This window comes from Narcine bancroftii, unplaced genomic scaffold (genome assembly GCF_036971445.1).
Source record: "Narcine bancroftii isolate sNarBan1 unplaced genomic scaffold, sNarBan1.hap1 Scaffold_160, whole genome shotgun sequence".
NCBI classification, from domain to species: domain Eukaryota; kingdom Metazoa; phylum Chordata; class Chondrichthyes; order Torpediniformes; family Narcinidae; genus Narcine; species Narcine bancroftii.
Window position 1 is genome coordinate 1,960,256 of NW_027211895.1, and position 26,335 is coordinate 1,986,590.

The window sequence follows — 26,335 nt, forward strand, 5'->3', positions numbered from 1 at the left end:
GCTCCTGCTCCTGCTTCTGCTCCTGCACCTGCTCCTGCTTCTGCTCCTGCACCTGCTCCTGCTCCTGCTCCTGCTCCTCTGTTGCTCCTCTGATGCTCCTCTGATGCTCCTCTGATGCTCCTCTGATGCTCCTCTGATGCTCCTCTGATGCTCCTCTGATGCTCCTCTGATGCTCCTCTGATTCTCCTCTGATGCACCTCTGATGCTCCTCTGATGCTCCTCTGATGCTCCTCTGATGCTCCTCTGACGCTCCTCTGACGCTCCTCTGAGGCTCCTCTGATGCTCCTCTGATGCTCCTCTGATGCTCCTCTGATGCTCCTCTGATGCTCCTCTGATGCTCCTCTGATGCTCCTCTGTTGCTCCTCTGATGCTCCTCTGATGCTCCTCTGATGCTCCTCTGATGCTCCTCTGATGCTCCTCTGATGCTCTTCTGAGGCTCCTCTGAGGCTCCTCTGAGGCTCCTCTGATGCTCCTCTGATGCTCCTCTGATGCTCCTCTGATGCTCCTCTGATGCTCCTCTGATGCTCCTCTGATGCTCCTCCGATGCTCCTCTGAGGCTCCTCTGATGCTTCTCTGATGCTCCTCTGATGCTCCTCTGTTGCTCCTCTGATGCTCCTCTGTTGCTCCTCTGATGCTCCTCTGATGCTCCTCTGATGCTCCTCTGATGCTCCTCTGATGCTACACTGATGCTCCTCTGATGCTCCTCTGCTGCTCCTCTGATGCTCTTCTGATGCTCCTCTGATGCTCCTCTGATGCTCCTCTGATGCTCCTCTGTTGCTCCTCTGATGCTCCTCTGATGCTCCTCTGGTGCTCCTCTGATGCTCCACTGATGCTCCACTGATGCTCCTCTGATGCTCCTCTGATGCTCCTCTGATGCTCCTCTGATGCTCCTCTGATGCTCCTCTGATGCTCCTCTGATGCTCCTCTGATGCTCCTCTGATGCTCCTCTGATGCTCCTCTGATGCTCCTGCTCCTGCTCCTGCTCCTGCTCCTGCTCCTCTGATGCTCCTCTGATGCTCCTGCTCCTGTTCCTGCTCCTGCTCCTGCTCCTGCTCCTGCTCCTCTGATGCTCCTCTGATGCTCTTGCTCCTGCACCTGCTCCTGCTCCTGCTTCTGCTCCTGCACCTGCTCCTGCTCCTGCTCCTGCTCCTGCTCCTGCTCCTCTGATGCTCCTCTGTTGCTCCTGCTCCTGTTCCTGCTCCTGCTCCTGCTCCTGCTCCTGCTCCTCTGATGCTCCTCTGATGCTCTTGCTCCTGCACCTGCTCCTGCTCCTGCTTCTGCTCCTGCACCTGCTCCTGCTTCTGCTCCTGCACCTGCTCCTGCTTCTGCTCCTGCACCTGCTCCTGCTCCTCTGATGCTCCTCTGATGCTCCTCTGTTGCTCCTCTGATGCTCCTCTGATGCTCCTCTGATGCTCCTCTGATGCTCCACTGATGCTCCACTGATGCACCTCTGATGCTCCTCTGATGCTCCTCTGATGCTCCTCTGATGCTCCTCTGATTCTCCTCTGATGCTCCTCTGATGCTCCTCTGATGCTCCTCTGATGCTCCTCTGATGCTCCTCTGATGCTCCTCTGATGCTCCTCTGATGCTCCTCTGATGCTCCTCTGATGCTCCACTGATGCTCCTCTGATGCTCCTCTGATGCTCCACTGATGCTCCTCTGATGCTCCTCTGATGCTCCTCTGATGCTCCTCTGATGCTCCTCTGATGCTCCTCTGATGCTCCTCTGATGCTCCTCTGATGCTCCTCTGATGCTCCTCTGATGCTCCTCTGATGCTCCTCTGATGCTCCTCTGATGCTCCTCTGATGCTCCTCTGATACTCCACTGATGCTCCTCTGATGCTCCTCTGATGCTCCTCTGATGCTCCTCTGATGCTCCACTGATGCTCCTCTGATGCTCCACTGATGCTCAACTGATGCTCCTCTGATGCTCCACTGATGCTACTCTGATGCTCCTCTGATGCTCCTCTGATGCTCCTCTGATGCTCCTCTGATGCTCCTCTGTTGCTCCTCTGATGCTCCTCAGATGCTCCTCTGATGCTCCTCCGATGCTCCACTGATGCTCCACTGATGCTCCTCTGATGCTCCTCTGATGCTCCTCTGATGCTCCTCTGATGCTCCTCTGATGCTCCTCTAATGCTCCTCTGAGGCTCCTCTGAGGCTCCTCTGATGCTCCTCTGATGCTCCTCTGTTGCTCCTCTGATGCTCCTCTGATGCTCTTCTGATTCTCCTCTGATGCTCCTCTGATGGTCCTCTGATGCTCCTCTGATCCTCCTCTGATGCTCCTCTGATGCTCCTCTGATGCTCCTCTGATGCTCCTCTGATGCTCCTCTGATGCTCCTCTGACGCTCCTCTGAGGCTCCTCTGATGCTCCTCTGATGCTCCTCTGATGCTCCTCTGATGCTCCTCTGATGCTCCTCTGATGCTCCTCTGAGGCTCCTCTGAGGCTCCTCTGATGCTCCTCTGATGCTCCTCTGTTGCTCCTCTGATGCTCCTCTGATACTCCTCTGATGCTCCTCTGATGCTCCTCTGATGCTCCTCTGATGCTCCTCTGATGCTCCTCTGATGCTCCTGCTCCTGCTCCTGCTCCTGCTCCTGCTCCTCTGATGCTCCTCTGATGCTCCTGCTCCTGTTCCTGCTCCTGCTCCTGCTCCTGCTCCTGCTCCTCTGATGCTCCACTGATGCTCCACTGATGCTCCTCTGATGCTCCTCTGATGCTCCTCTGATGCTGCTCTGATACTCCTCTGATGCTCCTCTGATGCTCCTCTGATGCTCCTCTGATGCTCCTCTGATGCTCCTGCTCCTGCTCCTGCTCCTGCTCCTGCTCCTCTGATGCTCCTCTGATGCTCCTGCTCCTGTTCCTGCTCCTGCTCCTGCTCCTGCTCCTGCTCCTCTGATGCTCCTCTGATGCTCTTGCTCCTGCACCTGCTCCTGCTCCTGCTTCTGCTCCTGCACCTGCTCCTGCTCCTGCTCCTGCTCCTGCTCCTGCTCCTCTGATGCTCCTCTGTTGCTCCTGCTCCTGTTCCTGCTCCTGCTCCTGCTCCTGCTCCTGCTCCTCTGATGCTCCTCTGATGCTCTTGCTCCTGCACCTGCTCCTGCTCCTGCTTCTGCTCCTGCACCTGCTCCTGCTTCTGCTCCTGCACCTGCTCCTGCTCCTGCTCCTGCTCCTCTGTTGCTCCTCTGATGCTCCTCTGATGCTCCTCTGATGCTCCTCTGATGCTCCTCTGATGCTCCTCTGATGCTCCTCTGATGCTCCTCTGATTCTCCTCTGATGCTCCTCTGATGCTCCTCTGATGCTCCTCTGATGCTCCTCTGATGCTCCTCTGACGCTCCTCTGACGCTCCTCTGAGGCTCCTCTGATGCTCCTCTGATGCTCCTCTGATGCTCCTCTGATGCTCCTCTGATGCTCCTCTGATGCTCCTCTGAGGCTCCTCTGAGGCTCCTCTGATGCTCCTCTGATGCTCCTCTGTTGCTCCTCTGATGCTCCTCTGATGCTCCTCTGATGCTCCTCTGATGCTCCTCTGATGCTCCTCTGATGCTCCTCTGATGCTCCTCTGAGGCTCCTCTGAGGCTCCTCTGAGGCTCCTCTGATGCTCCTCTGATGCTCCTCTGATGCTCCTCTGATGCTCCTCTGATGCTCCTCTGATGCTCCTCTGATGCTCCTCCGATGCTCCTCTGAGGCTCCTCTGATGCTTCTCTGATGCTCCTCTGATGCTCCTCTGTTGCTCCTCTGATGCTCCTCTGATGCTCCTCTGATGCTACACTGATGCTCCTCTGATGCTCCTCTGATGCTCCTCTGATGCTACACTGATGCTCCTCTGATGCTCCTCTGATGCTCCTCTGATGCTCCTCTGATGCTCCTCTGATGCTCCTCTGATGCTCCTCTGATGCTCCTCTGTTGCTCCTCTGATGCTCCTCTGATGCTCCTCTGATGCTCCTCTGATGCTCCACTGATGCTCCACTGATGCTCCTCTGATGCTCCTCTGATGCTCCTCTGATGCTCCTCTGATGCTCCTCTGATGCTCCTCTGATGCTCCTCTGATGCTCCTCTGATGCTCCTCTGATGCTCCTCTGATGCTCCTCTGATGCTCCTGCTCCTGCTCCTGCTCCTGCTCCTGCTCCTCTGATGCTCCTCTGATGCTCCTGCTCCTGTTCCTGCTCCTGCTCCTGCTCCTGCTCCTGCTCCTCTGATGCTCCTCTGATGCTCTTGCTCCTGCACCTGCTCCTGCTCCTGCTTCTGCTCCTGCACCTGCTCCTGCTCCTGCTCCTGCTCCTGCTCCTGCTCCTCTGATGCTCCTCTGTTGCTCCTGCTCCTGTTCCTGCTCCTGCTCCTGCTCCTGCTCCTGCTCCTCTGATGCTCCTCTGATGCTCTTGCTCCTGCACCTGCTCCTGCTCCTGCTTCTGCTCCTGCACCTGCTCCTGCTTCTGCTCCTGCACCTGCTCCTGCTTCTGCTCCTGCACCTGCTCCTGCTCCTCTGATGCTCCTCTGATGCTCCTCTGTTGCTCCTCTGATGCTCCTCTGATGCTCCTCTGATGCTCCTCTGATGCTCCACTGATGCTCCACTGATGCACCTCTGATGCTCCTCTGATGCTCCTCTGATGCTCCTCTGATGCTCCTCTGATTCTCCTCTGATGCTCCTCTGATGCTCCTCTGATGCTCCTCTGATGCTCCTCTGATGCTCCTCTGATGCTCCTCTGATGCTCCTCTGATGCTCCTCTGATGCTCCACTGATGCTCCTCTGATGCTCCTCTGATGCTCCACTGATGCTCCTCTGATGCTCCTCTGATGCTCCTCTGATGCTCCTCTGATGCTCCTCTGATGCTCCTCTGATGCTCCTCTGATGCTCCTCTGATGCTCCTCTGATGCTCCTCTGATGCTCCTCTGATACTCCACTGATGCTCCTCTGATGCTCCTCTGATGCTCCTCTGATGCTCCTCTGATGCTCCACTGATGCTCCTCTGATGCTCCACTGATGCTCAACTGATGCTCCTCTGATGCTCCACTGATGCTACTCTGATGCTCCTCTGATGCTCCTCTGATGCTCCTCTGATGCTCCTCTGTTGCTCCTCTGATGCTCCTCAGATGCTCCTCTGATGCTCCTCCGATGCTCCACTGATGATCCACTGATGCTCCTCTGATGCTCCTCTGATGCTCCTCTGATGCTCCTCTGATGCTCCTCTGATGCTCCTCTAATGCTCCTCTGAGGCTCCTCTGAGGCTCCTCTGATGCTCCTCTGATGCTCCTCTGTTGCACCTCTGATGCTCCTCTGATGCTCTTCTGATTCTCCTCTGATGCTCCTCTGATGGTCCTCTGATGCTCCTCTGATCCTCCTCTGAGGCTCCTCTGATGCTCCTCTGATGCTCCTCTGATGCTCCTCTGATGCTCCTCTGAGGCTCCTCTGAGGCTCCTCTGATGCTCCTCTGATGCTCCTCTGTTGCTCCTCTGATGCTCCTCTGATGCTCCTCTGATGCTCCTCTGATGCTCCTCTGATGCTCCTCTGATGCTCCTCTGATGCTCCTCTGATGCTCCTCTGATGCTCCTCTGATGCTCCTGCTCCTGCTCCTGCTCCTGCTCCTGCTCCTCTGATGCTCCTCTGATGCTCCTGCTCCTGTTCCTGCTCCTGCTCCTGCTCCTGCACCTGCTCCTGCTTCTGCTTCTGCTCCTGCACCTGCTCCTGCTGCTGCTCCTGCTCCTCTGTTGCTCCTCTGATGCTCCTCTGTTGCTCCTCTGAGGCTCCTCTGATGCTCCTCTGATGCTCCTCTGATGCTCCTCTGATGCTACACTGATGCTCCTCTGATGCTCCTCTGATGCTCCTCTGATGCTCCTCTGATGCTCCTCTGATGCTCCTCTGATGCTCCTCTGATGCTCCTCTGATGCTCCTCTGATGCTCCTCTGATGCTCCACTGATGCTCCTCTGATGCTCCTCTGATGCTCCTCTGATGCTCCACTGATGCTCCTCTGATGCTCCTCTGATGCTCCACTGATGCTCCTCTGATGCTCCTCTGATGCTCCTCTGATGCTCCTCTGATGCTCCTCTGATGCTCCCCTGATGCTCCTCTGATGCTCCTCTGATGCTCCTCTGATGCTCCTCTGATGCTCCTCTGATGCTGCTCTGATGCTGCACTGATGCTCCTCTGATGCTCCTCTGATGCTCCTCTGATGCTCCTCTGATGCTCCTCTGATGCTCCACTGATGCTCCTCTGATGCTCCTCTGATGCTCCTCTGGTGCTCCTCTGATGCTCCTCTGATGCTCCTCTGATGCTCCTCTGATGCTCCTCTGATGCCTCTCCGATGCACCACTGATGCTCCTCTGATGCTCCTCTGATGCTCCTCTGATGCTCCTCTGATGCTCCTCTGATGCTCCTCTGATGCTCCTCTGATGCTCCTCCGATGCTCCTCCGATGCTTCTCTGATGCTTCTCTGATGCTCCTCTGTTGCTCCTCTGATGCTCCTCTGTTGCTCCTCTGATGCTCCTCTGATGCTCCTCTGATGCTCCTCTGATGCTCCTCTGATGCTACACTGATGCTCCTCTGATGCTCCTCTGATGCTCCTCTGATGCTGCTCTGATACTCCTCTGATGCTCCTCTGATGCTCCTCTGATGCTCCTCTGATGCTCCTCTGATGCTCCTGCTCCTGCTCCTGCTCCTGCTCCTGCTCCTCTGATGCTCCTCTGATGCTCCTGCTCCTGTTCCTGCTCCTGCTCCTGCTCCTGCTCCTGCTCCTCTGATGCTCCTCTGATGCTCTTGCTCCTGCACCTGCTCCTGCTCCTGCTTCTGCTCCTGCACCTGCTCCTGCTCCTGCTCCTGCTCCTGCTCCTGCTCCTCTGATGCTCCTCTGTTGCTCCTGCTCCTGTTCCTGCTCCTGCTCCTGCTCCTGCTCCTGCTCCTCTGATGCTCCTCTGATGCTCTTGCTCCTGCACCTGCTCCTGCTCCTGCTTCTGCTCCTGCACCTGCTCCTGCTTCTGCTCCTGCACCTGCTCCTGCTCCTGCTCCTGCTCCTCTGTTGCTCCTCTGATGCTCCTCTGATGCTCCTCTGATGCTCCTCTGATGCTCCTCTGATGCTCCTCTGATGCTCCTCTGATGCTCCTCTGATTCTCCTCTGATGCTCCTCTGATGCTCCTCTGATGCTCCTCTGATGCTCCTCTGATGCTCCTCTGACGCTCCTCTGACGCTCCTCTGAGGCTCCTCTGATGCTCCTCTGATGCTCCTCTGATGCTCCTCTGATGCTCCTCTGATGCTCCTCTGATGCTCCTCTGAGGCTCCTCTGAGGCTCCTCTGATGCTCCTCTGATGCTCCTCTGTTGCTCCTCTGATGCTCCTCTGATGCTCCTCTGATGCTCCTCTGATGCTCCTCTGATGCTCCTCTGATGCTCCTCTGATGCTCCTCTGAGGCTCCTCTGAGGCTCCTCTGAGGCTCCTCTGATGCTCCTCTGATGCTCCTCTGATGCTCCTCTGATGCTCCTCTGATGCTCCTCTGATGCTCCTCTGATGCTCCTCCGATGCTCCTCTGAGGCTCCTCTGATGCTTCTCTGATGCTCCTCTGATGCTCCTCTGTTGCTCCTCTGATGCTCCTCTGATGCTCCTCTGATGCTACACTGATGCTCCTCTGATGCTCCTCTGATGCTCCTCTGATGCTACACTGATGCTCCTCTGATGCTCCTCTGATGCTCCTCTGATGCTCCTCTGATGCTCCTCTGATGCTCCTCTGATGCTCCTCTGATGCTCCTCTGTTGCTCCTCTGATGCTCCTCTGATGCTCCTCTGATGCTCCTCTGATGCTCCACTGATGCTCCACTGATGCTCCTCTGATGCTCCTCTGATGCTCCTCTGATGCTCCTCTGATGCTCCTCTGATGCTCCTCTGATGCTCCTCTGATGCTCCTCTGATGCTCCTCTGATGCTCCTCTGATGCTCCTCTGATGCTCCTGCTCCTGCTCCTGCTCCTGCTCCTGCTCCTCTGATGCTCCTCTGATGCTCCTGCTCCTGTTCCTGCTCCTGCTCCTGCTCCTGCTCCTGCTCCTCTGATGCTCCTCTGATGCTCTTGCTCCTGCACCTGCTCCTGCTCCTGCTTCTGCTCCTGCACCTGCTCCTGCTCCTGCTCCTGCTCCTGCTCCTGCTCCTCTGATGCTCCTCTGTTGCTCCTGCTCCTGTTCCTGCTCCTGCTCCTGCTCCTGCTCCTGCTCCTCTGATGCTCCTCTGATGCTCTTGCTCCTGCACCTGCTCCTGCTCCTGCTTCTGCTCCTGCACCTGCTCCTGCTTCTGCTCCTGCACCTGCTCCTGCTTCTGCTCCTGCACCTGCTCCTGCTCCTCTGATGCTCCTCTGATGCTCCTCTGTTGCTCCTCTGATGCTCCTCTGATGCTCCTCTGATGCTCCTCTGATGCTCCACTGATGCTCCACTGATGCACCTCTGATGCTCCTCTGATGCTCCTCTGATGCTCCTCTGATGCTCCTCTGATTCTCCTCTGATGCTCCTCTGATGCTCCTCTGATGCTCCTCTGATGCTCCTCTGATGCTCCACTGATGCTCCTCTGATGCTCCTCTGATGCTCCACTGATGCTCCTCTGATGCTCCTCTGATGCTCCTCTGATGCTCCTCTGATGCTCCTCTGATGCTCCTCTGATGCTCCTCTGATGCTCCTCTGATGCTCCTCTGATGCTCCTCTGATGCTCCTCTGATACTCCACTGATGCTCCTCTGATGCTCCTCTGATGCTCCTCTGATGCTCCTCTGATGCTCCACTGATGCTCCTCTGATGCTCCACTGATGCTCAACTGATGCTCCTCTGATGCTCCACTGATGCTACTCTGATGCTCCTCTGATGCTCCTCTGATGCTCCTCTGATGCTCCTCTGTTGCTCCTCTGATGCTCCTCAGATGCTCCTCTGATGCTCCTCCGATGCTCCACTGATGATCCACTGATGCTCCTCTGATGCTCCTCTGATGCTCCTCTGATGCTCCTCTGATGCTCCTCTGATGCTCCTCTAATGCTCCTCTGAGGCTCCTCTGAGGCTCCTCTGATGCTCCTCTGATGCTCCTCTGTTGCACCTCTGATGCTCCTCTGATGCTCTTCTGATTCTCCTCTGATGCTCCTCTGATGGTCCTCTGATGCTCCTCTGATCCTCCTCTGAGGCTCCTCTGATGCTCCTCTGATGCTCCTCTGATGCTCCTCTGATGCTCCTCTGATGCTCCTCTGATGCTCCTCTGAGGCTCCTCTGAGGCTCCTCTGATGCTCCTCTGATGCTCCTCTGTTGCTCCTCTGATGCTCCTCTGATGCTCCTCTGATGCTCCTCTGATGCTCCTCTGATGCTCCTCTGATGCTCCTCTGATGCTCCTCTGATGCTCCTGCTCCTGCTCCTGCTCCTGCTCCTGCTCCTCTGATGCTCCTCTGATGCTCCTGCTCCTGTTCCTGCTCCTGCTCCTGCTCCTGCACCTGCTCCTGCTTCTGCTTCTGCTCCTGCACCTGCTCCTGCTGCTGCTCCTGCTCCTCTGTTGCTCCTCTGATGCTCCTCTGTTGCTCCTCTGAGGCTCCTCTGATGCTCCTCTGATGCTCCTCTGATGCTCCTCTGATGCTACACTGATGCTCCTCTGATGCTCCTCTGATGCTCCTCTGATGCTCCTCTGATGCTCCTCTGATGCTCCTCTGATGCTCCTCTGATGCTCCTCTGATGCTCCTCTGATGCTCCTCTGATGCTCCACTGATGCTCCTCTGATGCTCCTCTGATGCTCCTCTGATGCTCCACTGATGCTCCTCTGATGCTCCTCTGATGCTCCACTGATGCTCCTCTGATGCTCCTCTGATGCTCCTCTGATGCTCCTCTGATGCACCTCTGATGCTCCCCTGATGCTCCTCTGATGCTCCTCTGATGCTCCTCTGATGCTCCTCTGATGCTCCTCTGATGCTGCTCTGATGCTGCACTGATGCTCCTCTGATGCTCCTCTGATGCTCCTCTGATGCTCCTCTGATGCTCCTCTGATGCTCCACTGATGCTCCTCTGATGCTCCTCTGATGCTCCTCTGGTGCTCCTCTGATGCTCCTCTGATGCTCCTCTGATGCTCCTCTGATGCTCCTCTGATGCCTCTCCGATGCACCACTGATGCTCCTCTGATGCTCCTCTGATGCTCCTCTGATGCTCCTCTGATGCTCCTCTGATGCTCCTCTGATGCTCCTCTGATGCTCCTCCGATGCTCCTCCGATGCTTCTCTGATGCTTCTCTGATGCTCCTCTGTTGCTCCTCTGATGCTCCTCTGTTGCTCCTCTGATGCTCCTCTGATGCTCCTCTGATGCTCCTCTGATGCTCCTCTGATGCTACACTGATGCTCCTCTGATGCTCCTCTGATGCTCCTCTGATGCTCCTCTGATGCTCCTCTGATGCTCCTCTGATGCTCCTCTGTTGCTCCTCTGATGCTCCTCTGATGCTCCTCTGATGCTCCTCTGATGCTTCACTGATGCTCCACTGATGCTCCTCTGATGCTCCTCTGATGCTCCTCTGATGCTCCTCTGATGCTCCTCTGATGCTCCTCTGATGCTCCACTGATGCTACTCTGATGCTCCTCTGATGCTCCTCTGATGCTCCTCTGATGCTCCTCTGATGCTCCTCTGTTGCTCCTCTGATGCTCCTCTGTTGCTCCTCTGATGCTCCTCTGATGCTCCTCTGATGCTCCTCTGATGCTCCTCTGATGCTCCTCTGATGCTCCTCTGATGCTCCTCTGATGCTCCTCTGACGCTCCTCTGAGGCTCCTCTGATGCTCCTCTGATGCTCCTCTGTTGCTCCTCTGATGCTCCTCTGATGCTCCTCTGATGCTCCTCTGATGCTCCTCTGAGGCTCCTCTGAGGCTCCTCTGATGCTCCTCTGATGCTCCTGTGATGCTCCTCTGATGCTCCTCTGATGCTCCTCTGATGCTCCTCTGATGCTCCTCTGATGCTCCTCTGATGCTCCTCCGATGCTCCTCTGAGGCTCCTCTGATGCTTCTCTGATGCTCCTCTGATGCTCCTCTGTTGCTCCTCTGATGCTCCTCTGTTGCTCCTCTGATGCTCCTCTGATGCTCCTCTGATGCTCCTCTGATGCTCCTCTGATGCTACACTGATGCTCCTCTGATGCTCCTCTGATGCTCCTCTGATGCTCCTCTGATGCTCCTCTGATGCTCCTCTGATGCTCCTCTGATGCTCCACTGATGCTCCACTGATGCTCCTCTGATGCTCCTCTGATGCTCCTCTGATGCTCCTCTGATGCTCCTCTGATGCTCCTCTGATGCTCCTCTGATGCTCCTCTGATGCTCCTCTGATGCTCCTATGATGCTCCTCTGATGCTCCTGCTCCTGCTCCTGCTCCTGCTCCTGCTCCTCTGATGCTCCTCTGATGCTCCTGCTCCTGTTCCTGCTCCTGCTCCTGCTCCTGCTCCTGCTCCTCTGATGCTCCTCTGATGCTCTTCCTCCTGCACCTGCACCTGCTCCTGCTCCTGCTTCTGCTCCTGCACCTGCTCCTGCTCCTGCTCCTCTGTTGCTCCTCTGTCGCTCCTCTGATGCTCCTCTGTTGCTCCTCTGATGCTCCTCTGATGCTCCTCTGATGCTCCTCTGATGCTCCTCTGATGCTCCTCTGATGCTCCTCTGATGCTCCTCTGATGCTCCTCTGATTCTCCTCTGATGCTCCTCTCATGCTCCTCTGATGCTCCTCTGATGCTCCTCTGATGCTCCTCTGATGCTCCACTGATGCTCCTCTGATGCTCCACTGATGCTCCACTGATGCTCCTCTGATGCTCCTCTGATGCTCCTCTGATGCTCCTCTGATGCTCCTCTGATGCTCCTCTGATGCTCCTCTGATGCTCCTCTGATGCTCCTCTGATGCTCCTCTGATGCTCCTCTGATGCTCCTCTGATGCTGCTCTGATGCTCCACTGATGCTCCTCTGATGCTCCTCTGATGCTCCTCTGATGCTCCTCTGATGCTCCTCTGATGCTCCACTGATGCTCCTCTGATGCTCCTCTGATGCTCCTCTGATGCTCCTCTGATGCTCCTCTGATGCTCCTCTGATGCTCCTCTGATGCTCCTCTGATGCTGCTCTGATGCTCCACTGATGCTCCTCTGATGCTCCTCTGATGCTCCTCTGATGCTCCTCTGATGCTCCTCTGATGCTCCTCTGATGCTCCTCTGATGCTCCTCCGATGCTCCTCTGAGGATCCTCTGATGCTTCTCTGATGCTCCTCTGATGCTCCTCTGTTGCTCCTCTGATGCTCCTCTGTTGCTCCTCTGATGCTCCTCTGATTCTCCTCTGATGCTCCTCTGATGCTCCTCTGATGCTACACTGATGCTCCTCTGATGCTCCTCTGATGCTCCTCTGATGCTCCTCTGATGCTCCTCTGATGCTCCTCTGATGCACCTCTGATGCTCCTCTGTTGCTCCTCTGATGCTCCTCTGATGCTCCTCTGATGCTCCACTGATGCTCCACTGATGCTCCTCTGATTCTCCTCTGATGCTCCTCTGATGCTCCTCTGATGCTCATCTGATGCTCCTCTGATGCTCCTCTGATGCTCCTCTGATGCTCCTCTGATGCTCCTCTGATGCTCCTCTGATGCTCCACTGATGCTCCTCTGATGCTCCTCTGATGCTCCTCTGATGCTCCTCTGATGCTCCACTGATGCTCCTCTGATGCTCCACTGATGCTCAACTGATGCTCCTCTGATGCTCCACTGATGCTACTCTGATGCTCCTCTGATGCTCCTCTGATGCTCCTCTGATGCTCCTCTGATGCTCCTCTGTTGCTCCTCTGATGCTCCTCTGTTGCTCCTCTGATGCTCCTCTGATGCTCCTCTGATGCTCCTCTGATGCTCCTCTGATGCTCCTCTGATGCTACACTGATGCTCCTCTGATGCTCCTCTGATGCTCCTCTGATGCTCCTCTGATGCTCCTCTGATGCTCCTCTGATGCTCGTCTGATGCTCCTCTGATGCTACACTGATGCTCCTCTGATGCTCCACTGATGCTCCACTGATGCTCCTCTGATGCTCCTCTGATGCTCCTCTGATGCTCCTCTGATGCTCCTGCTCCTGCTCCTGCTCCTGCTCCTGCTCCTCTGATGCTCCTCTGATGCTCCTGCTCCTGTTCCTGCTCCTGCTCCTGCTCCTGCTCCTGCTCCTCTGATGCTCCTCTGATTCTCTTGCTCCTGCACCTGCTCCTGCTTCTGCTTCTGCTCCTGCACCTGCTCCTGCTCCTGCTCCTGCTCCTCTGTTGCTCCTCTGATGCTCCTCTGTTGCTCCTCTGATGCTCCTCTGATGCTCCTCTGATGCTCCTCTGATGCTCCTCTGATGCTACACTGATGCTCCTCTGATGCTCCTCTGATGCTCCTCTGATGCTCCTCTGATGCTCCTCTGATGCTCCTCTGATGCTCCTCTGATGCTCCTCTGATGCTCCTCTGATGCTCCTCTGATGCTCCTCTGATGCTCCTCTGATGCTCCTCTGATGCTCCTCTGATGCTCCTCTGATGCTCCTCTGATGCTCCTCTGATGCTCCACTGATGCTCCTCTGATGCTCCTCTGATGCTCCACTGATGCTCCTCTGATGCTCCTCTGATGCTCCTCTGATGCTCCTCTGATGCTCCTCTGATGCTCCTCTGATGCTCCTCTGATGCTCCTCTGATGCTCCTCTGATGCTCCTCTGATGCTGCTCTGATGCTGCACTGATGCTCCTCTGATGCTCCTCTGATGCTCCTCTGATGCTCCTCTGATGCTCCTCTGATGCTCCACTGATGCTCCTCTGATGCTCCTCTGATGCTCCTCTGATGCTCCTCTGATGCTCCTCTGATGTTCCTCTGATGCTCCTCTGATGCTCCTCTGATGCTCCTCTGATGCCTCTCTGATGCTCCACTGATGCTCCTCTGATGCTCCTCTGATGCTCCTCTGATGCTCCTCTGATGCTCCTCTGATGCTCCTCTGATGCTCCTCTGATGCTCCTCCGATGCTCCTCTGATGCTTCTCTGATGCTTCTCTGATGCTCCTCTGTGGCTCCTCTGATGCTCCTCTGTTGCTCCTCTGATGCTCCTCTGATGCTCCTCTGATGCTCCTCTGATGCTCCTCTGATGCTACACTGATGCTCCTCTGATGCTCCTCTGATGCTCCTCTGATGCTCCTCTGATGCTCCTCTGATGCTCCTCTGATGCTCCTCTGATGCTCCTCTGTTGCTCCTCTGATGCTCCTCTGATGCTCCTCTGATGCTCCTCTGATGCTCCACTGATGCTCCACTGATGCTCCTCTGATGCTCCTCTGATGCTCCTCTGATGCTCCTCTGATGCTCCTCTGATGCTCCTCTGATGCTCCACTGATGCTACTCTGATGCTCCTCTGATGCTCCTCTGATGCTCCTCTGATGCTCCTCTGATGCTCCTCTGTTGCTCCTCTGATGCTCCTCTGTTGCTCCTCTGATGCTCCTCTGATGCTCCTCTGATGCTCCTCTGATGCTCCTCTGATGCTCCTCTGATGCTCCTCTGATGCTCCTCTGACGCTCCTCTGAGGCTCCTCTGATGCTCCTCTGATGCTCCTCTGTTGCTCCTCTGATGCTCCTCTGATGCTCCTCTGATGCTCCTCTGATGCTCCTCTGATGCTCCTCTGAGGCTCCTCTGAGGCTCCTCTGATGCTCCTCTGATGCTCCTCTGATGCTCCTCTGATGCTCCTCTGATGCTCCTCTGATGCTCCTCTGATGCTCCTCTGATGCTCCTCCGATGCTCCTCCGAGGCTCCTCTGATGCTCCTCTGATGCTCCTCTGATGCTCCTCTGTTGCTCCTCTGATGCTCCTCTGTTGCTCCTCTGATGCTCCTCTGATGCTCCTCTGATGCTCCTCTGATGCTCCTCTGATGCTACACTGATGCTCCTCTGATGCTCCTCTGATGCTCCTCTGATGCTCCTCTGATGCTCCTCTGATGCTCCTCTGATGCTCCTCTGTTGCTCCTCTGATGCTCCTCTGATGCTCCTCTGATGCTCCTCTGATGCTCCACTGATGCTCCACTGATGCTCCTCTGATGCTCCTCTGATGCTCCTCTGATGCTCCTCTGATGCTCCTCTGATGCTCCTCTGATGCTCCTCTGATGCTCCTCTGATGCTCCTATGATGCTCCTCTGATGCTCCTGCTCCTGCTCCTGCTCCTGCTCCTGCTCCTCTGATGCTCCTCTGATGCTCCTGCTCCTGTTCCTGCTCCTGCTCCTGCTCCTGCTCCTGCTCCTCTGATGCTCCTCTGATGCTCTTCCTCCTGCACCTGCACCTGCTCCTGCTCCTGCTTCTGCTCCTGCACCTGCTCCTGCTCCTGCTCCTCTGTTGCTCCTCTGTCGCTCCTCTGATGCTCCTCTGTTGCTCCTCTGATGCTCCTCTGATGCTCCTCTGATGCTCCTCTGATGCTCCTCTGATGCTCCTCTGATGCTCCTCTGATGCTCCTCTGATGCTCCTCTGATGCTCCTCTGATGCTCCTCTGATGCTCATCTGATGCTCCTCTGATGCTCCTCTGTTGCTCCTCTGATGCTCCTCTGATGCTCCTCTGATGCTCCTCTGATGCTCCACTGATGCTCCACTGATGCTCCTCTGATGCTCCTCTGATGCTCATCTGATGCTCCTCTGATGCTCCTCTGATGCTCCTCTGATGCTCCTCTCATGCTCCTCTCATGCTCCTCTGATGCTCCTCTGATGCTCCTCTCATGCTCCTCTGATGCTCCTCTGATGCTCCTCTGTTGCTCCTCTGATGCTCCACTGATGCTCCTCTGATGCTCCACTGATGCTCCACTGATGCTCCTCTGATGCTCCTCTGATGCTCCTCTGATGCTCCTCTGATGCTCCTCTGATGCTCCTCTGATGCTCCTCTGATGCTCCTCTGATGCTCCTCTGATGCTCCTCTGATGCTCCTCTGATGCTGCTCTGATGCTCCACTGATGCTCCTCTGATGCTCCTCTGATGCTCCTCTGATGCTTCTCTGATGCTCCTCTGATGCTCCTCTGATGCTCCTCTGATGCTCCTCTGTTGCTCCTCTGATGCTCCTCTGTTGCTCCTCTGATGCTCCTCTGATTCTCCTCTGATGCTCCTCTGATGCTACACTGATGCTCCTCTGATGCTCCTCTGATGCTCCTCTGATGCTCCTCTGATGCTCCTCTGATGCTCCTCTGATGCTCCTCTGTTGCTCCTCTGATGCTCCTCCGATGCTCCTCCGATGCTCCTCTGATGCTCCTCTGAGGCTCCACTGATGCTCCTCTGAGGCTCCTCTGAGGCTCCTCTGATGCTCCTCTGATGCTCCTCTGATGCTCCTCTGATGCTCCTCTGATGCTCCTCTGATGCTCCACTGATGCTCCACTGATGCTCCTCTGATGCTCCTCTGATGCTCCTCTGATGCTCCTCTGATGCTCCTCTGATGCTCCACTGATGCTCCTCTGATGCTCCACTGATGCTCAACTGATGCTCCTCTGATGCTCCACTGATGCTACTCTGATGCTCCTCTGATGCTCCTCTGATGCTCCTCTGATGCTCCTCTGATGCTCCTCTGATGCTACACTGATGCTCCTCTGATGCTCCTCTGAGGCTCCTCTGATGCTTCTCTGATGCTCCTCTGATGCTCCTCTGTTGCTCCTCTGATGCTCCTCTGTTGCTCCTCTGATGCTCCTCTGATGCTCCTCTGATGCTCCTCTGATGCTCCTCTGATGCTCCTCTGATGCTCCTCTGATGCTCCTCTGATGCTCCTCTGATGCTCCTCTGTTGCTCCTCTGATGCTCCTCTGATGCTCCTCTGATGCTCCTCTGATGCTCCACTGATGCTCCACTGATGCTCCTCTGATGCTCCTCTGATGCTCCTCTGATGATCCTCTGATGCTCCTCTGATGCTCCTCTGATGCTCCTCTGATGCTCCTCTGATGCTCCTATGATGCTCCTCTGATGCTCCTGCTCCTGCTCCTGCTCCTGCTCCTGCTCCTCTGATGCTCCTCTGATGCTCCTGCTCCTGTTCCTGCTCCTGCTCCTGCTCCTGCTCCTGCTCCTCTGATGCTCCTCTGATGCTCTTCCTCCTGCACCTGCACCTGCTCCTGCTCCTGCTTCTGCTCCTGCACCTGCTCCTGCTCCTGCTCCTCTGTTGCTCCTCTGTCGCTCCTCTGATGCTCCTCTGTTGCTCCTCTGATGCTCCTCTGATGCTCCTCTGATGCTCCTCTGATGCTCCTCTGATGCTCCTCTGATGCTCCTCTGATGCTCCTCTGATGCTCCTCTGATGCTCCTCTGATGCTCCTCTCATGCTCCTCTGATGCTCCTCTGATGCTCCTCTGATGCTCCTCTGATGCTGCTCTGATGCTCCACTGATGCTCCTCTGATGCTCCTCTGATGCTCCTCTGATGCTCCTCTGATGCTCCTCTGATGCTCCACTGATGCTCCTCTGATGCTCCTCTGATGCTCCTCTGATGCTCCTCTGATGCTCCTCTGATGCTCCTCTGATGCTCCTCTGATGCTCCTCTGATGCTCCTCTGATGCTGCTCTGATGCTCCACTGATGCTCCTCTGATGCTCCTCTGATGCTCCTCTGATGCTCCTCTGATGCTCCACTGATGCTCATCTGATGCTCCTCTGATGCTCCTCCGATGCTCCTCTGAGGATCCTCTGATGCTTCTCTGATGCTCCTCTGATGCTCCTCTGTTGCTCCTCTGATGCTCCTCTGTTGCTCCTCTGATGCTCCTCTGATTCTCCTCTGATGCTCCTCTGATGCTCCTCTGATGCTCCTCTGATGCTCCACTGATGCTCCTCTGATGCTCCACTGATGCTCAACTAATGCTCCTCTGATGCTCCACTGATGCTACTCTGATGCTCCTCTGATGCTCCTCTGATGCTCCACTGATGCTCAACTGATGCTCCTCTGATGCTCCACTGATGCTACTCTGATGCTCCTCTGATGCTCCTCTGATGCTCCTCTGATGCTCCTCTGATGCTCCTCTGTTGCTCCTCTGATGCTCCTCTGTTGCTCCTCTGATGCTCCTCTGATGCTCCTCTGATGCTCCTCTGATGCTCCTCTGATGCTCCTCTGATGCTACACTGATGCTCCTCTGATGCTCCTCTGATGCTCCTCTGATGCTCCTCTGATGCTCCTCTGATGCTCCTCTGATGCTCCTCTGATGCTCCACTGATGCTCCTCTGATGCTCCACTGATGCTCCTCTGATGCTCCTCTGATGCTCCTCTGATGCTCCTCTGATGCTCCTCTGATGCTCCTCTGATGCTCCTCTGATGCTGCTCTGATGCTCCACTGATGCTCCTCTGATGCTCCTCTGATGCTCCTCTGATGCTCCTCTGATGCTCCTCTGATGCTCATCTGATGCTCCTCTGATGCTCCTCCGATGCTCCTCTGAGGATCCTCTGATGCTTCTCTGATGCTCCTCTGATGCTCCTCTGTTGCTCCTCTGATGCTCCTCTGTTGCTCCTCTGATGCTCCTCTGATTCTCCTCTGATGCTCCTCTGATGCTCCTCTGATGCTACACTGATGCTCCTCTGATGCTCCTCTGATGCTCCTCTGATGCTCCTCTGATGCTCCTCTGATGCTCCTCTGATGCTCCACTGATGCTCCTCTGATGCTCCTCTGATGCTCCTCTGATGCTCCTCTGATGCTCCACTGATGCTCCTCTGATGCTCCACTGATGCTCAACTGATGCTCCTCTGATGCTCCACTGATGCTACTCTGATGCTCCTCTGATGCTCCTCTGATGCTCCTCTGATGCTCCTCTGATGCTCCTCTGTTGCTCCTCTGATGCTCCTCTGTTGCTCCTCTGATGCTCCTCTGATGCTCCTCTGATGCTCCTCTGATGCTCCTCTGATGCTCCTCTGATGCTACACTGATGCTCCTCTGATGCTCCTCTGATGCTCCTCTGATGCTCCTCTGATGCTCCTCTGATGCTCCTCTGATGCTCGTCTGATGCTCCTCTGATGCTACACTGATGCTCCTCTGATGCTCCACTGATGCTCCACTGATGCTCCTCTGATGCTCCTCTGATGCTCCTCTGATGCTCCTCTGATGCTCCTGCTCCTGCTCCTGCTCCTGCTCCTGCTCCTCTGATGCTCCTCTGATGCTCCTGCACCTGTTCCTGCTCCTGCTCCTGCTCCTGCTCCTGCTCCTCTGATGCTCCTCTGATGCTCTTGCTCCTGCACCTGCTCCTGCTTCTGCTTCTGCTCCTGCACCTGCTCCTGCTCCTGCTCCTGCTCCTCTGTTGCTCCTCTGATGCTCCTTTGTTGCTCCTCTGATGCTCCTCTGATGCTCCTCTGATGCTCCTCTGATGCTCCTCTGATGCTACACTGATGCTCCTCTGATGCTCCTCTGATGCTCCTCTGATGCTCCTCTGATGCTCCTCTGATGCTCCTCTGATGCTCCTCTGATGCTCCTCTGATGCTCCTCTGATGCTCCTCTGATGCTCCTCTGATGCTCCTCTGATGCTCCTCTGATGCTCCTCTGATGCTCCACTGATGCTCCTCTGATGCTCCTCTGATGCTCCACTGATGCTCCTCTGATGCTCCTCTGATGCTCCTCTGATGCTCCTCTGATGCTCCTCTGATGCTCCTCTGATGATCCTCTGATGCTCCTCTGATGCTCCTCTGATGCTCCTCTGATGCTCCTCTGATGCTGCTCTGATGCTGCACTGATGCTCCTCTGATGCTCCTCTGATGCTCCTCTGATGCTCCTCTGATGCTCCACTGATGCTCCTCTGATGCTCCTCTGATGCTCCTCTGATGCTCCTCTGATGCTCCTCTGATGTTCCTCTGATGCTCCTCTGATGCTCCTCTGATGCTCCTCTGATGCCTCTCTGATGCTCCACTGATGCTCCTCTGATGCTCCTCTGATGCTCCTCTGATGCTCCTCTGATGCTCCTCTGATGCTCCTCTGATGCTCCTGCTCCTGCTCCTGCTCCTGCTCCTGCTCCTCTGATGCTCCTCTGATGCTCCTGCTCCTGTTCCTGCTCCTGCTCCTGCTCCTGCTCCTGCTCCTCTGATGCTCCTCTGATGCTCTTCCTCCTGCACCTGCACCTGCTCCTGCTCCTGCTTCTGCTCCTGCACCTGCTCCTGCTCCTGCTCCTCTGTTGCTCCTCTGTCGCTCCTCTGATGCTCCTCTGTTGCTCCTCTGATGCTCCTCTGATGCTCCTCTGATGCTCCTCTGATGCTCCTCTGATGCTCCTCTGATGCTCCTCTGATGCTCCTCTGATGCTCCTCTGATGCTCCTCTGATGCTCCTCTGATGCTCATCTGATGCTCCTCTGATGCTCCTCTGTTGCTCCTCTGATGCTCCTCTGATGCTCCTCTGATGCTCCTCTGATGCTCCACTGATGCTCCACTGATGCTCCTCTGATGCTCCTCTGATGCTCATCTGATGCTCCTCTGATGCTCCTCTGATGCTCCTCTGATGCTCCTCTCATGCTCCTCTCATGCTCCTCTGATGCTCCTCTGATGCTCCTCTCATGCTCCTCTGATGCTCCTCTGATGCTCCTCTGTTGCTCCTCTGATGCTCCACTGATGCTCCTCTGATGCTCCACTGATGCTCCACTGATGCTCCTCTGATGCTCCTCTGATGCTCCTCTGATGCTCCTCTGATGCTCCTCTGATGCTCCTCTGATGCTCCTCTGATGCTCCTCTGATGCTCCTCTGATGCTCCTCTGATGCTCCTCTGATGCTGCTCTGATGCTCCACTGATGCTCCTCTGATGCTCCTCTGATGCTCCTCTGATGCTTCTCTGATGCTCCTCTGATGCTCCTCTGATGCTCCTCTGATGCTCCTCTGTTGCTCCTCTGATGCTCCTCTGTTGCTCCTCTGATGCTCCTCTGATTCTCCTCTGATGCTCCTCTGATGCTACACTGATGCTCCTCTGATGCTCCTCTGATGCTCCTCTGATGCTCCTCTGATGCTCCTCTGATGCTCCTCTGATGCTCCTCTGTTGCTCCTCTGATGCTCCTCCGATGCTCCTCCGATGCTCCTCTGATGCTCCTCTGAGGCTCCACTGATGCTCCTCTGAGGCTCCTCTGAGGCTCCTCTGATGCTCCTCTGATGCTCCTCTGATGCTCCTCTGATGCTCCTCTGATGCTCCTCTGATGCTCCACTGATGCTCCACTGATGCTCCTCTGATGCTCCTCTGATGCTCCTCTGATGCTCCTCTGATGCTCCTCTGATGCTCCACTGATGCTCCTCTGATGCTCCACTGATGCTCAACTGATGCTCCTCTGATGCTCCACTGATGCTACTCTGATGCTCCTCTGATGCTCCTCTGATGCTCCTCTGATGCTCCTCTGATGCTCCTCTGATGCTACACTGATGCTCCTCTGATGCTCCTCTGAGGCTCCTCTGATGCTTCTCTGATGCTCCTCTGATGCTCCTCTGTTGCTCCTCTGATGCTCCTCTGTTGCTCCTCTGATGCTCCTCTGATGCTCCTCTGATGCTCCTCTGATGCTCCTCTGATGCTCCTCTGATGCTCCTCTGATGCTCCTCTGATGCTCCTCTGATGCTCCTCTGTTGCTCCTCTGATGCTCCTCTGATGCTCCTCTGATGCTCCTCTGATGCTCCACTGATGCTCCACTGATGCTCCTCTGATGCTCCTCTGATGCTCCTCTGATGATCCTCTGATGCTCCTCTGATGCTCCTCTGATGCTCCTCTGATGCTCCTCTGATGCTCCTATGATGCTCCTCTGATGCTCCTGCTCCTGCTCCTGCTCCTGCTCCTGCTCCTCTGATGCTCCTCTGATGCTCCTGCTCCTGTTCCTGCTCCTGCTCCTGCTCCTGCTCCTGCTCCTCTGATGCTCCTCTGATGCTCTTCCTCCTGCACCTGCACCTGCTCCTGCTCCTGCTTCTGCTCCTGCACCTGCTCCTGCTCCTGCTCCTCTGTTGCTCCTCTGTCGCTCCTCTGATGCTCCTCTGTTGCTCCTCTGATGCTCCTCTGATGCTCCTCTGATGCTCCTCTGATGCTCCTCTGATGCTCCTCTGATGCTCCTCTGATGCTCCTCTGATGCTCCTCTGATGCTCCTCTGATGCTCCTCTCATGCTCCTCTGATGCTCCTCTGATGCTCCTCTGATGCTCCTCTGATGCTGCTCTGATGCTCCACTGATGCTCCTCTGATGCTCCTCTGATGCTCCTCTGATGCTCCTCTGATGCTCCTCTGATGCTCCACTGATGCTCCTCTGATGCTCCTCTGATGCTCCTCTGATGCTCCTCTGATGCTCCTCTGATGCTCCTCTGATGCTCCTCTGATGCTCCTCTGATGCTCCTCTGATGCTGCTCTGATGCTCCACTGATGCTCCTCTGATGCTCCTCTGATGCTCCTCTGATGCTCCTCTGATGCTCCACTGATGCTCATCTGATGCTCCTCTGATGCTCCTCCGATGCTCCTCTGAGGATCCTCTGATGCTTCTCTGATGCTCCTCTGATGCTCCTCTGTTGCTCCTCTGATGCTCCTCTGTTGCTCCTCTGATGCTCCTCTGATTCTCCTCTGATGCTCCTCTGATGCTCCTCTGATGCTCCTCTGATGCTCCACTGATGCTCCTCTGATGCTCCACTGATGCTCAACTAATGCTCCTCTGATGCTCCACTGATGCTACTCTGATGCTCCTCTGATGCTCCTCTGATGCTCCACTGATGCTCAACTGATGCTCCTCTGATGCTCCACTGATGCTACTCTGATGCTCCTCTGATGCTCCTCTGATGCTCCTCTGATGCTCCTCTGATGCTCCTCTGTTGCTCCTCTGATGCTCCTCTGTTGCTCCTCTGATGCTCCTCTGATGCTCCTCTGATGCTCCTCTGATGCTCCTCTGATGCTCCTCTGATGCTACACTGATGCTCCTCTGATGCTCCTCTGATGCTCCTCTGATGCTCCTCTGATGCTCCTCTGATGCTCCTCTGATGCTCCTCTGATGCTCCACTGATGCTCCTCTGATGCTCCTCTGATGCTCCTCTGATGCTCCTCTGATGCTCCTCTGATGCTCCTCTGATGCTCCTCTGATGCTCCTCTGATGCTCCTCTGATGCTGCTCTGATGCTCCACTGATGCTCCTCTGATGCTCCTCTGATGCTCCTCTGATGCTCCTCTGATGCTCCTCTGATGCTCATCTGATGCTCCTCTGATGCTCCTCCGATGCTCCTCTGAGGATCCTCTGATGCTTCTCTGATGCTCCTCTGATGCTCCTCTGTTGCTCCTCTGATGCTCCTCTGTTGCTCCTCTGATGCTCCTCTGATTCTCCTCTGATGCTCCTCTGATGCTCCTCTGATGCTACACTGATGCTCCTCTGATGCTCCTCTGATGCTCCTCTGATGCTCCTCTGATGCTCCTCTGATGCTCCTCTGATGCTCCACTGATGCTCCTCTGATGCTCCTCTGATGCTCCTCTGATGCTCCTCTGATGCTCCACTGATGCTCCTCTGATGCTCCACTGATGCTCAACTGATGCTCCTCTGATGCTCCTCTGATGCTACTCTGATGCTCCTCTGATGCTCCTCTGATGCTCCTCTGATGCTCCTCTGATGCTCCTCTGTTGCTCCTCTGATGCTCCTCTGTTGCTCCTCTGATGCTCCTCTGATGCTCCTCTGATGCTCCTCTGATGCTCCTCTGATGCTCCTCTGATGCTACACTGATGCTCCTCTGATGCTCCTCTGATGCTCCTCTGATGCTCCTCTGATGCTCCTCTGATGCTCCTCTGATGCTCGTCTGATGCTCCTCTGATGCTACACTGATGCTCCTCTGATGCTCCACTGATGCTCCACTGATGCTCCTCTGATGCTCCTCTGATGCTCCTCTGATGCTCCTCTGATGCTCCTGCTCCTGCTCCTGCTCCTGCTCCTGCTCCTCTGATGCTCCTCTGATGCTCCTGCACCTGTTCCTGCTCCTGCTCCTGCTCCTGCTCCTGCTCCTCTGATGCTCCTCTGATGCTCTTGCTCCTGCACCTGCTCCTGCTTCTGCTTCTGCTCCTGCACCTGCTCCTGCTCCTGCTCCTGCTCCTCTGTTGCTCCTCTGATGCTCCTTTGTTGCTCCTCTGATGCTCCTCTGATGCTCCTCTGATGCTCCTCTGATGCTCCTCTGATGCTACACTGATGCTCCTCTGATGCTCCTCTGATGCTCCTCTGATGCTCCTCTGATGCTCCTCTGATGCTCCTCTGATGCTCCTCTGATGCTCCTCTGATGCTCCTCTGATGCTCCTCTGATGCTCCTCTGATGCTCCTCTGATGCTCCTCTGATGCTCCTCTGATGCTCCTCTGATGCTCCTCTGATGCTCCTCTGATGCTCCACTGATGCTCCTCTGATGCTCCTCTGATGCTCCACTGATGCTCCTCTGATGCTCCTCTGATGCTCCTCTGATGCTCCTCTGATGCTCCTCTGATGCTCCTCTGATGATCCTCTGATGCTCCTCTGATGCTCCTCTGATGCTCCTCTGATGCTCCTCTGATGCTGCTCTGATGCTGCACTGATGCTCCTCTGATGCTCCTCTGATGCTCCTCTGATGCTCCTCTGATGCTCCACTGATGCTCCTCTGATGCTCCTCTGATGCTCCTCTGATGCTCCTCTGATGCTCCTCTGATGTTCCTCTGATGCTCCTCTGATGCTCCTCTGATGCTCCTCTGATGCCTCTCTGATGCTCCACTGATGCTCCTCTGATGCTCCTCTGATGCTCCTCTGATGCTCCTCTGATGCTCCTCTGATGCTCCTCTGATGCTCCTCTGATGCTCCTCCGATGCTCCTCTGATGCTTCTCTGATGCTTCTCTGATGCTCCTCTGTGGCTCCTCTGATGCTCCTCTGTTGCTCCTCTGATGCTCCTCTGATGCTCCTCTGATGCTCCTCTGATGCTCCTCTGATGCTACACTGATGCTCCTCTGATGCTCCTCTAATGCTCCTCTGATGCTCCTCTGATGCTCCTCTGATGCTCATCTGATGCTCCTCTGATGCTCCTCTGTTGCTCCTCTGATGCTCCTCTGATGCTCCACTGATGCTCATCTGATGCTCCTCTGATGCTCCTCCGATGCTCCTCTGAGGATCCTCTGATGCTTCTCTGATGCTCCTCTGATGCTCCTCTGTTGCTCCTCTGATGCTCCTCTGTTGCTCCTCTGATGCTCCTCTGATTCTCCTCTGATGCTCCTCTGATGCTCCTCTGATGCTCCTCTGATGCTCCACTGATGCTCCTCTGATGCTCCACTGATGCTCAACTAATGCTCCTCTGATGCTCCACTGATGCTACTCTGATGCTCCTCTGATGCTCCTCTGATGCTCCACTGATGCTCAACTGATGCTCCTCTGATGCTCCACTGATGCTACTCTGATGCTCCTCTGATGCTCCTCTGATGCTCCTCTGATGCTCCTCTGATGCTCCTCTGTTGCTCCTCTGATGCTCCTCTGTTGCTCCTCTGATGCTCCTCTGATGCTCCTCTGATGCTCCTCTGATGCTCCTCTGATGCTCCTCTGATGCTACACTGATGCTCCTCTGATGCTCCTCTGATGCTCCTCTGATGCTCCTCTGATGCTCCTCTGATGCTCCTCTGATGCTCCTCTGATGCTCCACTGATGCTCCTCTGATGCTCCTCTGATGCTCCTCTGATGCTCCTCTGATGCTCCTCTGATGCTCCTCTGATGCTCCTCTGATGCTCCTCTGATGCTCCTCTGATGCTGCTCTGATGCTCCACTGATGCTCCTCTGATGCTCCTCTGATGCTCCTCTGATGCTCCTCTGATGCTCCTCTGATGCTCATCTGATGCTCCTCTGATGCTCCTCCGATGCTCCTCTGAGGATCCTCTGATGCTTCTCTGATGCTCCTCTGATGCTCCTCTGTTGCTCCTCTGATGCTCCTCTGTTGCTCCTCTGATGCTCCTCTGATTCTCCTCTGATGCTCCTCTGATGCTCCTCTGATGCTACACTGATGCTCCTCTGATGCTCCTCTGATGCTCCTCTGATGCTCCTCTGATGCTCCTCTGATGCTCCTCTGATGCTCCACTGATGCTCCTCTGATGCTCCTCTGATGCTCCTCTGATGCTCCTCTGATGCTCCACTGATGCTCCTCTGATGCTCCACTGATGCTCAACTGATGCTCCTCTGATGCTCCACTGATGCTACTCTGATGCTCCTCTGATGCTCCTCTGATGCTCCTCTGATGCTCCTCTGATGCTCCTCTGTTGCTCCTCTGATGCTCCTCTGTTTCTCCTCTGATGCTCCTCTGATGCTCCTCTGATGCTCCTCTGATGCTCCTCTGATGCTCCTCTGATGCTACACTGATGCTCCTCTGATGCTCCTCTGATGCTCCTCTGATGCTCCTCTGATGCTCCTCTGATGCTCCTCTGATGCTCGTCTGATGCTCCTCTGATGCTACACTGATGCTCCTCTGATGCTCCACTGATGCTCCACTGATGCTC